At 46.7% G+C, this 15228-nt stretch overlaps 1 long non-coding RNA gene across 1 annotated transcript; it reads right to left on the reverse strand.

Moving 5' to 3' along the window:
* Positions 1-2727: 2727 nt before the first annotated feature.
* On the reverse strand, positions 2728-14370 carry LOC122946636. The gene is made up of 6 exons (XR_006391248.1): positions 14241-14370; positions 10915-10993; positions 8371-8462; positions 6871-6975; positions 4135-4230; positions 2728-3208 (listed from the first exon to the last, which is right to left on the reverse strand). It is a non-coding gene; the product is annotated as an uncharacterized LOC122946636 (long non-coding RNA).
* Between the last annotated feature and the right edge of the window lie 858 nt (positions 14371-15228).

The raw sequence follows: 15228 nt of genomic DNA on the forward strand, positions 1-15228 counted from the left end.
GATTTGCGAACCCATTCAAGTGAATGAGTCCGCATCCATGATTCAGAATGCCCACGGAACGGAACCCGTGTATTGCGGATCCGCAAATGCGGCAACGGGGCGCACACACCAGTGTGAAAGAGGCCTTACTCTTTGTCCAGTTTAGAAAACTAATTTTCAAATGTCCTACTGAAGAATTCTGTTCCCAATTCAGAAGGTGCATCTCACACTCTGTAGGACCCAGTCTGTCTACATATTACACAAATTTAAATGAGCCCCCATGTAATGCCTCATTTTCCCTGTGGTGGTGCTGCAGGGATAGTGAACACTTGCTGCTTTATTCCCCACAGATCACAGACGATCGCTGCAATACTCTGTGATCAGGTTATAGTTTGGGAGCACTTATACCAAAAATGCATTGTACAAAGCAGACAATCCCTTTAAAGGAAAATTCCCATGATCCACCCGTACAATGCCAGTGATGATAGGGACCTGACTAAATCTAAAATAATGGACTGCCAGATCTTCTCTCTACTTAATTTCTAACACACATCTGTAAATCATTCTCCCGTCACGCACCCGACACCTGGGGCTGACACAAGCAGGAAACAGTTGTGTCATGGACTTCGTGCTACAATATAGAAAACATGCAGTAGCAGCAAACAGCACAGAGCGCAAAGCCAGCAATGTAAAGCACTGAACTCCTGTAAACAACATGTGATTTATTTTTTACATAGCTATTGTTTATTGTAAAAAGTTTTTTGTACTTTTATTTTACCTTCAAAAATTATTTTTGAAAATTTTTACTTTGATATTACTTTATTATATTTACTGTAAGTTTGGTATATAGTGCTTTTACGAATCCAGTCCTTCAGCAAGTCTCATTTACCAAGGGTACATAAGGTCCACCGGACACAATATAGAACATTAAAGGGGTATTCTTATCTTAACATTTATGGCCATAAATTTCCACTAGGTGCTGGTCCCAAGGGGTGAGTAAACATGTTTGTCTATTTTCAGAACCCCTATACACCGGACGCCAGATAGGCCTAGTTCTTGAGATAGGTGCGGGTTCAAGAAATCGGCACCTATCATAAGTGTTTTCTTTGCTGGCGTTTTTTTAGGTAAAAAAAACTCCAGGTTCAGGTGTTGCATAGAATGCTAAATGCAGCACACACAGGCATTTGTTTTTTTTGTAGTGGCATTTTTCCATCCTTGTAGTACACTTTTTGGGTCAATGGCGTTTTTTCCAAGAAAAAAAAAATATTATTATTTTAATAGTATCCTTATAATGAGGGCTGTTGTGTCAGTAGGCCAAATTTCTGACTGACATTTTATCGCAATACGATACTGGCCAATAATTTAGTAATAACAAATTTACTATAGTAATATATGTAAGTAATCAGGTTACTTAGAGAGAATTTAAAGCATATTTACTGGAAGACAATTTCTGAACTTCCTGAAATTTTCGAAATTCCTGTAAGTAAATATACAATGCTCTATGCATTTAATAACTGGAAAACACTGTTATACACTGAATAATTGTAAGAAATCTATGAATTTGCTTATCACTGTTTATAGTATAAGGACAGGGGAGAACACAAGAGAGGTGAGAACTGATTATCTATCACCACTAGAACACTCTGCTTATCACTGTTTATAGTATAAGGACAGGAGAGAACACAGGAGAGGTGAGAACTGATTATCTATCACCACTAGAACACCCTGCTTATCATTGTTTTATAGTATAAGGACAGGAGAGCACACATTAGAGGCGAGAACTGATTATCTATCACCACTAGAACACCCTGCTTATCACTGTTTATAGTATAAAGGGACAAAAGAGAAAATAGGAGAGGTGAGAACTGATTATCTATCACCACTAGAACACTCTGCTTATTACTGTTTATAGTATAAGGACAGGAGAGAACAAAGGAGAGATGAGAACTGATTATCTATCACCACAAGAAAACCCTGCTTATCACTGTTTATAGTATAAGGACAGGAGAGAACACAATAGAGTGGAGAACTGATTATCACCACTAGAACACCCTGCTTATTACTGTTTATAGTATAAGGACAGGGGAGAACTTAGGAGAGGTGAGAACTGATTACCACCACTAGAACACTCTGCTTATTACTGTTTATAGTATAAGGACAGGAGAGAACACAGGAGAGGTGAGAACTGATTATCTATCCCCACTAGATCACCCTGCTTTTCACTGGACAGGAGAGAACACAATAGAGTGGAGAACCGAGTATCACCACTAAAACACCCTGCTTACCATTGTTTTATAGTGTAAGGACAGGCGAGCACACATTAGAGGCAATAACTGATTATTTACCCCCACTAGAACACCCTGCTTATCACTCTTTTATATTATAAGGACAGGAGAGCACACAGAATAGGTGAGAGCTGATTATCTATCACCACTAGAACACCCTGCTTATCACTGTTTATAGTATAAGGACAGGAGAGAACACAAGAGGAGATGAAAACTAATCATCTATAATCACTAGAACACCCTGCGTATCACTGTTTATATTATAAAGACTGGAGAGAACACAGGGGAGGTGAGAACTGATCATCTATCACCACCAGAACACCCTGCTTATCACTGATTACAGTATAAAGCCTCATTCACACAGTCAGTGTTTGGTCAGTGATTTCCATCAGTATTTGTAAGCCAAAACCAGGATTGGAGCCTCCAGAGACATAAGATATAATGGAAAGATCTGCTCCTGTTCTGTGTCTAGATACGCACCTGGTTTGGGCTCAAAATTACTGATGGAAATCACTGACCGAACACTGATGTGTGAATGAGGCATAAGGGACAGCAGAGAACACAGGAGAGGTGAGAACTGATTTTCTATTATCTTTAGAACACCCTGCTGATCACTGTTTTTGATAAATAAGGATAGAATGGATAGAATATAACATATATTTATGATTAACATTTCTAAACTTTTCAAAATGTATATGAAAGTTAATAAATTAATCACAAAATATTAATAACACTCAAATCTAGCTTCGACTCCAACTCCACAGCCCTAGACAAGTTATAATAAAATATATACTGGCAGAATAGTGACTGCATAAAAGTGACATTGGATTCTGCGTTGTCATTGTAGTAATCCTGGATGGAAGCATGAATCCACCTGCTCCAAAGAGATTCTCTCCATCAAAAAATGGTCATGTCTCATAAATCACCATCCTAGTTCTTCACCACTGAAAAAAAAAAGACAATAAAAGACACTTTCCATTAAAGCAAAGAGGCAGGAATAAAACGATGCAGCCAGCTAGCAGGAAAGTAGACATCCCTACCCTCTCCTATTCAGTGTGATGCAGACTCATATGAAGAGCAATCACAACCCCAGAGATCCCAATGATCCCAACACAAAACCCTGGGATCCCATGAAATCCAGTTTGAGAAATGCTGACCTGGAACACTTTGAGGATAAAACACAAATGTATGGTATGGGAAACACTGTGGGGTGTTTCCAAAATTATTACTTCCAATATATAAGCAGTCAAAAACAAGACCTCAAATTGAAGGCCAGGAGATAAAACTTAACTTTTACTATGTCATATTAAAATACACGCTGCACCATTATGACAAACACACGCAAATACGTAATAATCTAGGCTTGGATACCAATAATGTGTCCCCGTTCTTGGGCTTTTCAAATAAGAAGACATATATATTGAACACTTCATTAGGGTTCATAGTAGGGATACTGCCCGGGTTAGGGTCAGGTATCCGGACGGGGTCGCCGCTTTCGGGGCGAGTGCTCTGTGTAGATAGGCAGTTCCCCTCACTGTACTTAGGGATATATAGGGACTCTGGTCTGGCCAGTTGCCTATCTAATACAGAAGCTTTTATTGATATCAGGACCTTCCATCACTTGGGACCACTCCTTTCCAAATTGAACTATCTTGCAGACAGACTACAGGATCGGTCAGAGTGATCCATATATACTTCTTCTTATTGGAAAAGAAGTGACGCCCAAGAACGGGGACACATTATTGGTATCCAAGCCTAGATTATTACGTGTTTGTGTGTTTTTGTCATGATGGTGCAGTGTGTATTTTAATATCACATAGTAAAAGTTAGGTTTTATCTCCAGGCCTTCAATACAAGGTCAGACAGTTACCATTGTGCGGGGCCACCGCCGCTCACATCTCGCACAGACCCTCTCTGAGTTGGAATACGGTTTACACTTCACATTTCCAAGTGCCGTCTCTGCTGCCTGAGAGGAAAAAGACAGGGAATAGACGAGTTGAAAGACAAAAAAAATGATTTTTGTATTCACCATAAAATCCTTTTCTCGTAGGATGCATTGGGGGACACAGCACCATAGGTATATGCCCAGCTGCCACTAGAAGTAAAAAGTGTTGGCTCCTCCTATCTGGGCTATACCCACTGCACATGCAGGAGCAAACCAGTAGGTAAAAAAGCAGTAGGAGCCCAACTGAAAAAAATAAGAAGCCAACAAGTCCTAAACCATAGAGGACCAACAATAGAAAAAACAATCCAAGAGGGTGTCCCCCTATGCATCCTACGAGAAAAGTACAAAAATCCAGTTTTCTCGTGAATGGCATTGGGGGACACAGCACCATAGGATGTCCTAAAGCAGTCCACGAGGGAGGGCAGAAAATAGCCTTGCAACGCAACTAACTCATGGCTGCTTGCAGAACCCTGCGACCCAAACTGGCACCAGCAGAAGCCAAGGAGTGGATGTGGTAAAACTTGTAAAACGTATGGACAGAGGCACAGGTGGCGGCCTTGCAGACCTGGGAAGTCGAGGCCTGATGTTGAACCGACTGCCTTAGTGGAGTGAGCGGTCAACCGAAAGGGAGGAACACTACCCTTTGCAACATAGGCCTCCTTGACAGACGACTAATTCCAACGGGATATGGTGGCCTTGGAGACTTGCAGGCCCTTGCGAGGGCCCTCAGGGACTACGAAGAGGGAGTCCGGCCGGCGGAAGGACTCTGTCAACCGAAGGTAGAGGCAAAGTGCCCTAATGACATCCAAACGGTGAAGAGAACGCTGAGGATGAGACGGGTTAGGGCAGAAGGATGGAAGGACAATCTCCTTAATTAATGTGGAATGATGACACCACCTTAGGGAGAAAGGAAAGGACCGGACGTAGAACCACCTTGTCCTGATGGAACACCAGGAAAGGGGATCTGCAGGAGAGCGCAGCAAGTTCAGAGACTCTGCGGATGGAAGTAATCGCCACAAGAAAAGCGACCTTAAAAGAAACAAATGAAAGAGAGATATCCTGCAAGGGCTCAAAGGTAGAGACCTGAAGAGCATCAAGAACAAGGTTTAAGACCCAGGGTTCCACAGGAGAACGAAAAAGCGGAACACAGTGAGCAACCCCCTGGAGAAAGGTTCTCACTAGGCGGCGAGAAGCCAGGGGTTTCTGGAAGAGAACGGACAGGGCCAAAATCTGACCCTTGAGTGAGCCCAGATGAAGACCCTTGTCAAAACCAGCCTGGAGAAAATACAAAATTCTGGGAATAATGACCAGCTTCACATCAGGAAAAATAAGCCCTCCAGGTGTGGTGATAAATTTTGGATGATTGGGGATTGCGTGCGTGGAGCATAGTCTGGATAACAGACTCCGAGAGAACAAGGAACCTCAGGACCGCGGCTTCAACAGACACGCCGTTAAACTCAGCCGAGGTAAACTTGGGTGAAGTAGCGGACCTTGGGAAAGGAGGTCGGGACGTAGAGGAAGACGCCACGGAACGTCGGCGAGAAGAAACAAAAGATCCGCATACCACGCTCTGCAAGGCCAGTCCGGGGCCACCAGAATCGCTGGGACCTGGGCCGCCTTCAGGCGTTTGAGGACCCTGGGAAGGAGCAGAATGGGGGGAAAGAGGTATAAGAGGCTGAACTGGGACCAAGGAAGGACCAAAGCATCTGAGACCAGAGGGTCCCGGGACCTCGCGACATAACGCAGGAGCTTGTGGTTCAGACGGGAGGCGAAGAGGTCCACGTCCAGCGAGCCCCAACGCTGACAGAGTTGTAGGAACAACTCTGGGTGAAGGGACCACTTGCCCGGGTTGGCGACTGAGGGAGTGTGCTGCCAAATTGTCGACCCGGGGATATGAACTGCGGAGAGGACCGGAACAAAGTTCTCCTCCCACCGCAGTTACTTACCCTCTGACATCTTTAGGAGACGCAGGTTTACCCCATCAGCAGACTCAACACGGAACCCGACGGAATGTTGGCAGGCCACTGCAGAGGAAGGAATGGGGACTCGGTGACCGGCGAGGTATCGAAGTAGCGCGCCCGCAGGGGTTGCAACTAAAGTGGCAGCCCACGATGGAGCACCCACCTGCAGCAGGTGAAAAACCTGCATAAGGAAGAAAACATCAAGATGAAAAAATAAAGTAACAAAATAGCAACAAGACCTGCAAAAAAAAAAAAGCAGGTCATGTCTGCCTCCTATGGACACTAGAAAAAAACAGGTTTGCCCCTGCGTGTGCAGTGGGGTATAGCCCAGATAGGAGGAGCCAACGCTTTTTACTTCTAGTGGCAGCCTCCTAGTGGCAGCTGGGCATATACCCATGGTGCTGTGTCCCCCAATGCCATTCACGAGAAAGTCTAAATGCCTTTCAGAAATGATCAATGGATGGTACATCTGATACCCTACAGCAGGACACAAACACACATGGAGGTTACTGTAGGGGTCTTATTCCGCCAGATCCAACATCCTTTTGCTGGGCAGCAGTGAAAAGACCCCAGTTTCTATTTGCACCCTCGTCACCTCCTTGCAAGTTCATTCTTGCAAGATGGTAATTAAGATGCAGGAGATTATTCTGCACCGCTTACCCAATAGTAGAGCCGGGCGCAGCTGGCACAAGTCACTCACCTATTTGCTTTGGGGCGACCCCAATCATACAGAGCTTGCATTGTTTCTTCTTCATGGGGCCTTAGCCTTTTGCTTTCAGGTCACAGCCATGGAGACGAGAGGACTCTAAATGAGAAAGTCAATGTGAACTAATTGTTATTCACCAGACAGAACAATGACAGGCAGGCAAGAAGTCGGCACATAAAATCTCATTACGATTACCATCTGCCACGCATACATATAGTCACTGCAAAAAGTTGTTGCCCCCTCATTCCACTGTAAAAATGAACCTCCAATGGTTCTTCTTATCTTGGAAAGAGGTTAGTCATCAAATGAGAAGACATGATGATTTCTAGGAGGAATAACAGAGGAACGATAGAACACATAGTCCTATGAACAGATGTTCCTCAATCGTTTGTTCACAAGGAATACAAGTATTTAACAAAATCAAAGGTCAGAAGAATTGCCACGAACGCTTCAGAGATACACATGAGAAAAACATGGCTGCTTTCTTCCAAAAACAGCACCACCCCTGTACATGGGTTGCGTCTGTTACTGCAGTTCAGCTCTATTGGAGTCAATGGGGCTGTGTTGCAATACCGCACACAACCTGAGGACAAGGGTGGTGCTGTTTTTGGAAGAAAGCAGACATGTTTTTCTGATCCTGGACAACCCCTTTAATCCTGCACCCGATATTCCAAAAATCCTGACAATCTGGAAAAGCACTCCATGATAATCTCGATTATCCAGAACCAGAAGACCGAGCAGTGAGAATGACTAAGTAAGTGCCCCGATGCTATACTCATACATGCAACACCCATCGGGCTCTGTTCACATCACGTTTTGGCTCTATATTTCGCAAACAAAGATAGTGCACCGTATTTTTTTGAGAAAAGACCATGCGAACCTACGGACACAGAATGCACACAGAGTCATTTCCGTTTTCTTTTGCGGCCCCATTGAATAGAATGGTTCCGCATATGGGCCACAAAAAAAACTGAAAAGAACACAGAAAAAATATGTTTGTGTGCATGAGCCCTTACAATGGGAGCCTATACATTGGAGTATGACACAGCCTCCATACGCATTGTGTGCGTCTCGGGTTGAGGTGTAACCTCTGGATGTATATAGTGCATTTCCGGACTGAGGAGCTATAATAAGTGCTCGCTGTCACGTTCACAGATTAGCGCAGTCCCTGCGTTATATTTAGTGCTGCAGGTAGACGGCGTTATCTGTATCATATCAGGGAGGGGACAGGCTTCTGCTGGCTGCAGGATATCCTGATCAGTGCGCTAGAGACATCACTGACCGAGTCATATAAACACCACTCTCCATCCCCCCACTCCAGCTGTGGTGAAACTACGACTCCCAGCATGCTCCAGTCATTTCTATGGAGTTCTGAGAACAGCCAAGCAAGTGTGCATCTTTGGAGTCGTAGTTTTACCACAGCTGGAGTGCCGGAGGTTAGCCATCACAGATCTATGGTATGGTGCATGTATGAAGCGTGTGGCAAGTGGTTACCTGGCATGCGACAGCCACAAGCTGCAGGGGGTTCCACGTACCAACGTGTCCTTCCGACGTGTGCAGCTTCATTGGGGATCCATGCCTCAGATCTGTAATGACATAAGCAGAACGCTGACATTTATCATAAGATACAGGGTGACATCGCGTGTGCGCTAACCGATGACATCACAGATCACGGGAGGGGTAGGAACTATAGAAACGTACATAACCTACCTCCATATGAGTACCGGACAGAAGGGGAACATGGGACAAGCCGCTGGCATTCTGGGTCACGTGGCACAGACGACAAGGGGCTCAGGAATTCAGTGTGGGCTCGGTGAAGGGCAGAGTAGGCAGCCGGGTACAAACGTATAAGTGTGCAGAGCAGAATTGTGCACAGCTAAGCGAAAACCAACGTGACCGCTTCACAGCCACAACATCTGTCAGCATTACAGACACACAAGGACTTACCTGCAGTCTATAGACAAGCCATAGGTACCTAGGGGTTAACTGTGCCATACATAACCCATGGGTGAATGAAAGTAAGTGGGCCATACCCTTACCCTAAGTTCACACCTGAGCGTTTTACAGCGGTTCCTACGCGCTGTAAAACGCTCAACAAGGAGAAACCAATGCTTCCCTATGGGAATGGTTCTCACCTGGGCGTTTTACAGCGCTGTAAAACGCCCGACGCTCAAACAAGTTCTTGAGCTTTTTTTTGGGCGTTTGTCGCGCGTTCCCGTACATAGACTTTCGGGAACGCGCGACAATGGGCGTTCGCTTGTCTCTGTATGCGCGATTGTAAACGCCCGTACAATCGCGCATACAGAGCGCTCGTTTCAGAACGCTCAGGTCTGAACCCAGGGTTAGTGCAGAGCCGTATGGCCCTCAGTGTGCTGCTATGTACGCCAACTAGAGCTGGTGATTCCTAAAAGTTGCTCTAGGACAAGGTTGGAGTCATTAAAAATAATCCACATTTATTCACACGAGCAGCAGCCCTGTCATATATGTCCCATACAAGCAATACATACTGTGCCTATAGGGTTTATTTTGTGCACACACTGTATGACCGAGAAGATAACCTAAAAGTATGAAGGCATAGACAAGAAAGTGCTGCCACCTAGTGGCCATAGCGTGGCATTTCAACACATGACTGGTAATCGTGCAGCAGAGAGCAGAACATTACCGTGGACATTAACCTTTGTATGTATTTATCACGCGCCTATATGGCCACAGTGCCCGTATTGCGGACCACAATCTGCACCGGCCATGTGCGGATGTGGACCCATTGACTTGGTTCCCCGATCCGCAAAATACAGAAAAAAAGATAGGACATGCCCTATCTTTTGCGGATCACGGACCCGTTCAAATCAATGGGTCCGCACTGCAATACGGGACTCACATAGCCGGTGCCTATTTGCATCCCGCAACACGGGCATGGCAACCATGTGGTCTTAGAAATAAGCCCTATAGGGTCCATTAACACGTCCGTGGTGTATTGCGAATCTGCAAATTGCAGATCCGCAATACACCCGGCCGGCACCCCCCATAGAACTGCCTATTCTTGTCTGCAATTGCGGACAAGAATAGGACATGTTCTATTTTTTTGCGGAGCCGCGGCCCGGAAGTTCGGGGCCGCGCTCCGGAAATGCGGATAGCACATAGTGTGCTCTCCGCATCCATTCCTGCCCCATTGAGAATGAATGGGTCCGCACCCGTTCCCGATATTGCGGAACGGATGCGGACCCATTTGCGGACGTGTGAATGGACCCTTATAGCGATACCAAATTGATATTTATGTTTTCCTACTTTTTCCCATTTTTTACTGATGATCTATTTTCTGGAAAGGTCATTAGTATCTGATCGGTGGGGGTCTCAGAGGTCCCTTTTCCTAGGCTGTCATGTTCATCGGTCACATGGCCTAGGCGCAGCTCAGCACCTTAGAAGTGACTGGGGCTGATCTGCGATACCAAGCAGGGCTGCTATTCAATGTACGGTGCTATGCTTGGTAAACAGCTGATCGGCAGGGGTCCCGGGTGTCGGACCCCCACTGATCAGATACTGATGACCTACCCAGAGGATAAATCATCAATAAAAAAAACTGTCAGAAAACCCCTTTAATTATTACTGTAGCAATGTGGCTTTGCACTTGTGTGAACTTACCCTACAAGAAACTTTGGGGGTCATTTACTAAAGACCAACGTTTCACACACCAGTCTTAGTAAAAACTTCGCTGTTGGAAGATCTGACCCATTTATTACGCCTCTTAATAAATTTGTCGCATCCTCTGTACATACACCAGTACTGAAATCGTCAGTAGTACTCCAGTGGTGTAACGTGAGGTCGTTTTCTGGTGCGGATATAATGAGTCGGGTCACGGAGCTCACTCTCACTTTTTGGAAAAGTGGCAAGGGAGTCAGAAAAAGCTAAGAAGTCACAAATTTTGTTTCAAACCGTCACTTGGAGCTATAAGAAATGAGCCCTTATTTGATCAAAGCAAAACTACAACCCCCAACATGCGTTCTAAGCTAATCTTGAGGTGGCACAGTGAGGGAGCCATACCTCCATGAGCGAAACTCCTGGACTCCTTCATATGGACTCCACCAGTAAAGCCAGGCGACGATCAGGTCCATGAAGATTCCTGCACAATAAGGAAAACACGTAAGATCAGACTGCGTCACCGCGCTCACCTACCTGTGCAGGGATTTAAATGCCCCCCTCCCATATGCCCGGGCCCCTCACACACAATGTAGTCACCTGGCTCCCCGGCACTGCCGTCGCTTCTGAAGCCAGAACTAAATCACCCGCGATGCTAGGGAGGCTCGCCCCTGTCACCACCTGCTATTGGCTGCCGCCCTTCCCCCCGAATGTTTTCATCCGCACGACGGGGAGATGCAGCAGCGCCCTTGCGGGCTTCAGAAGCGATGCGGGTGCCGGGGAGTGAGGTAAGTACATTGTGTATGAGGGGCCCGGGCATATGGGGGGCATTTCTGGGGTCGTATAACCTCTTTAAAAAAAAAAAAAAGCAACTCTACAAATAGTCATGTTAACAAATCTCCAACCGTTTTGTGTTTTCAGCTCCCACGCAGACAAATGTATCTCCAAGGTCACAGGCTACATACGGGCCCCGTGTGATGTGATCAGGCAGTCGTATTCCCTCCCACCCGGCTGGTCCTCCAGGTTACGTTCACATGTCAAATAATGATTTTACATCATTTGTATTTTCGTGGCAACGATCGGAAGCTGACCCCAGATGTCTGCCGCAGGAGGATTAGACCCAGGGGCATCAAACCCTCATGGAAAATTTCTGAAGCCTATAAACGCTGTCGGGAAAAGCCTATTCCATTGCAGTGAAGGCTGACCGCCATTGGATTCGGCCTGAGCATAGCCTAAATGATATATGTATAAATCAACGGTGCCTTGTGTGAATGCAGCGGTTGGGCTCATGCATGATTTAACAAATCTCATCCCTGCAAGCAGAAAACTGATGAGCTATTCTCAGGATAGGTCCCCAATATCTGATCAGTGGGGGTCCGACGAGGCCTTGGCACTCCAGTGAGCGCCGCAGCCTCTTCCTAGGCCAGTGACGTCACATTGACGTGAATGGGGCTGAACTGCAATACCAAGCACAGCCACTATCCCATGTATGGCGCTGTGCTCCGTAAACCGTCAGACGGCTGCAGTGGTGCCGGAAGGCGGACCCCCACCAATCAGATACTGATGACCCGGACACTTATATTTTACTCCTGGAATCCGCAGTTTCACACTGGCGTTTGGGCTTTCCGTTTTTGAGATCCGTTCAGGGCTCTCACAAGCGGTCAAAGCGATCAGTTTTGCCCTAATGCATTCTGAATGGATAAGGATCCGCTCAGAAAGCCTCAGTTTGCCTCCGTTCCGTCTCCATTCCGCTTTGGAGGCGGACACCAAAACACTGCCTGCAGCGTTTTGGTGTCCGTCTGACGAAACTTAGCCAACGTCCTGACACACAATGTAAGGCTACTTTCACACTAGCGTTCGATCGGATCCGTTCTGAACGGATCCGCTCATATTAATGCAGACGGAGGCTCCGTTCAGAACGGATCCGTTTGCATTACCATGAACAAAAAATAAATAAATTTTTGTTCATGATAGTGCAAACGGATCCGTTTTGACTTTACATTGAAAGTCAATGGGGGACGGATCCGTTTGAAAATTGAGCCATAGTGTGTCATCTTCAAACGGATCCGTCCCCATTGACTTAGGCTACTTTCACACTTGCGTTCGGGGCTCCGCTTGTGAGTTCCGTTTGAAGGCTCTCACAAGCGGCCCCGAACTGATCCGTCCAGCCCTAATGCATTCTGAGTGGATACGGATCTGCTCAGAATGCATCAGTCTGGCACCGTTTGTCCTCCGCTCCGCTCAGCAGGCGGACACCTGAACGCAGCTTGCAGCATTCGGATGTCCGCCTGGCCGTGCGGAGGCAAACGGATCCGTCCAGACTTACAATGTAAGTCAATGGGGACGGATCCGTTTGAAGTTGACACAGTATGGCTCAATTTTCAAACGGATCCGTCCCCCATTGACTTTCAATGTAAAGTCAAAACGGATCCGTTTGCACTATCATGAAAAAAATATATATTAAAAAAAATTTTTTATTTATTTTTTGTTCATGGTAATGCAAACGGATCCGTTCTGAACGGAGCCACCGTCTGCATTAATATGAGCGGATCCGTTCAGAACGGATCCGATCGAACGCTAGTGTGAAAGTAGCCTTAGGCTACTTTCACACTAGCGTTCGGCTGTCCGCTCGTGAGCTCCGTTTGAAGGGGCTCACGAGCGGACCCGAACGCTTCCGTCCAGCCCTGATGCAGTCTGAATGGATGCGGATCCGCTCAGACTGCATCAGTCTGGCGGCGTTCAGCCTCCGCTCCGCTCGCCTCCGCACGGACAGGCGGACAGCTGAACGCTGCTTGCAGCGTTCGGGTGTCCGCCTGGCCGTGCGGAGGCGTGCGGATCCGTCCAGACTTACAATGTAAGTCAATGGGGACGGATCCGTTTGAAGGTGCCACAATATGGCTCAATCTTCAAGCGGATCCGTCCCCCATTGACTTTACATTGAAAGTCTGGACGGATCCGTCCGAGGCTATTTTCACACTTAGCTTTTATATGCCAATATAATGCAGACGGATCCGTTCTGAACGGAGCCTCCGTCTGCATTATTATGATCGGATCCGTTCAGAACGGATCCGATCGAACGCTAGTGTGAAAGTAGCCTTACGGTCATCTGCATGAGCCCTTAAGTCAATGGGGCGGATCCTTTTTCTATGACACAATCTGGCACAATAGAAAATGGATCCGTCCTCCATTGACTTTCAATGGTGCTCAAGACGGATCCGTCATAGCTATAGAAGACATAAGACAACTGGATCCGTCTAGATAATACAAATGGATCTGTTCTGAACGGATGAAGACGTTTGTATTATCTGAACGGATCCGTCTGTCTAGATCCATAACGGATCCGCACCAAACGTGAATGTGAAAGTAGCCTGTCCGGTGCGGATTTCACCCTTTGCAATGCGTCTAATCCGCAGCACCTCCGCTATGACTAATGCAACAAAATCCACACATCCACCGCGGACCCGCCACACGTGATGTAGGGTAGTAAGTACGTCGGCAGGGTCGGTATGACTACGCAGGGTTTGTTTGCAGTCTGTTACCATGGAAACAGGTCTGCAAAAAAAGCTGCAGGCAGGAAACAGTAGAAATTCAAAGAAGACGATTTGCAAATTTGCTTAATTTTTTGCAGTTAAAAAAAATGTATAAATATATATATATCCCCATGTCACCCTTTCTTCCCCCTCCCCTGCACCTGCTAGGTGCGGCCCCGCACACCTGCCTGCCTCCCTTACCCAGCAGCAGATGCCATTCATCACCTCCGTGCCGCCTGGCACTCACAAGCCTCCTCCCTGGTTCTCCTCCTCCAGCTTATGTCCCGGGGGGGTGACCGCCTCCTAAGATATCTTCACCTCCTTAGCAACCAGTTCATCGCACACAAGTAACGCCCCCTACCGCCCTGACTGACGCGCGCCGCGGCCAATGAGAAGCCGGGATAGGACGTGACGTCAGCAGAATCTCTGCAGCGACACCTGTCACCGCCTCTCACACGGAGAACGCCCAATGCGTCAACACCTACTGCGCATACTCCAGCGGTCCTTGTCGCCGCTCGTGATTGAACACGCATGCGCGTTCTATAATTGTCGCTGGACGTTTCCAGAATTGCCCTTATTAGTCGCAGCTATAAATACTCGAAGAGTGAGAAAGGGAAAAGATCCCTATAGACTCAGAGCAGCAGTTCTAGTATGAGAATGTCACCCCAGCTGTCCTTTCCAGTGCACAGTACTTCACCATACTCAGATTTCTGCCTCCTGTAATGTGCTGGTGAACAGGGTGCAATTGCTGTTAGAGAAATAGGTTTTGCAATTAAAATGGTGTCAATAAATTTGTGACATTTTAGGATTTTTCTTAGTCGCTGAAGCCGCGTGGCGCCTAGTGGAGCCCGTTTTTCTTATAATGGGGGCTGAATGTGCAAGAGCTTCCAACACATGTGAACGTAGCCTAAGGTTGGCCATACACATTAGAAAACATACACATGCATGCCCTGCCTGTATGGGAAGGGGGGAGTAATCTGCCCACACATTAGATGGTCGGACGCTCCTGCGGAGCTGTTCACGTTCCAGCTTTCCGCTGAGCTTTCCACTCGGGGGATTACGTTTGGATACCCGGAAACAGTATTTAAAGGGTTTCTGTCATCAGAAATAACGTTATGTAGCTGACTGACATTAGCGATGGGCTACTGTCAGCAGTACATAACAGTGCGCTTTATAACTCCCTGCCTGC

The sequence above is a fragment of the Bufo gargarizans genome, chromosome 9, assembly GCF_014858855.1.
Source record: "Bufo gargarizans isolate SCDJY-AF-19 chromosome 9, ASM1485885v1, whole genome shotgun sequence".
Lineage (NCBI taxonomy): Eukaryota > Metazoa > Chordata > Amphibia > Anura > Bufonidae > Bufo > Bufo gargarizans.